The sequence below is a fragment of the Myotis yumanensis genome, unplaced genomic scaffold (assembly GCF_028538775.1).
Source record: "Myotis yumanensis isolate MYYU_CA2020_CCGP unplaced genomic scaffold, mMyoYum1.0.hap1 SCAF_2, whole genome shotgun sequence".
Lineage (NCBI taxonomy): Eukaryota > Metazoa > Chordata > Mammalia > Chiroptera > Vespertilionidae > Myotis > Myotis yumanensis.
This window is the reverse complement of record NW_027223753.1, coordinates 92624519-92625523: the sequence shown is the minus strand read 5'-3', so window position 1 is coordinate 92625523 and position 1005 is coordinate 92624519.

Here is a 1005-nt window from a genome sequence, read left to right as displayed (position 1 = left end):
AGGTAAATAAATGCTAGAAATAAAAAAAAGAAGAAAAAAAGGAGCGGTTGGGAGCTTCAGTCACCCGCCAGCCTGAAAACAGCCCTCAATCCCTCACCCAGACTGGCCAGGCACCCCAGTGGGGACCTCCACCCTGAAGCAACAAGATGGCGGCTAATTTGCATACTGAAGGCAGGCGGCAGGAGGCAAGGCTGTCCTCGGTCCGGGACCCAGATCTGTGACCCTGCCAGGCAGGGGACAGTGCTTGAGGCTGTCCGCAGTCTGGGACCTGGATCCATGTCCTTGCGGGCAGGGGGCAGTGCTTGAGGCTGTCCGCTGTCCTGGGACCAGGATCTGTGACCCTGCCAGGCGGTGGGCAATACTTGAAGCTGTCCGCGGTCCCAGAACCCAGATCTGTGACCCTGCCAGACAGGGGGCACCGCAGGAGGCTGTCCGCAGCCCAGGACTCGGATCTGTGACCCTGCCAGGCGGGAGGCAATGCTTGAGGCTGTCTGTGGTCTCAGGACCCAGATCCGTTACCCTGCCGGGCGGAGGGCAGTGCTGGAGGCTGTCCGCAGTCCCAGGACCTGGATTTGTGACTCTGCCAGGTGGGGGGGGGACCGAGGGAGGCTGTCTGCAGTCCGGGACCCAGATCTGTGACCCTGCCGGGCGGGGGGCACCACGGGAGGCTGTCTGCAATCCAGGACTCAGATCTGTGAACCTGCTGGGCAGGGGGCAGTGCTTGAGGATGTCCGTGGTTCTGGGACCCGGATCCGTGACCTGGTGGGCAGGGGGGCAGCACGGGAGGCTGTCTGCAGTCTGGGACCCGAATCTGTGACCCTGCCGGGCGGGGGGCACCACGGGAGGCTGTCTGCAGTCCAGGACTCGGATCTGTGACCCTGCTGGGCGGGGGGGCAGTGCTTGAGGCTGTCTGTGGTCTCGGGACCGGATCCATGACCTGGTGGGCAGTGGGGCAGCATGGGAGACTGTCTGCAGTCCGGGAGCCGAATCTGTGACTCTGCCAGG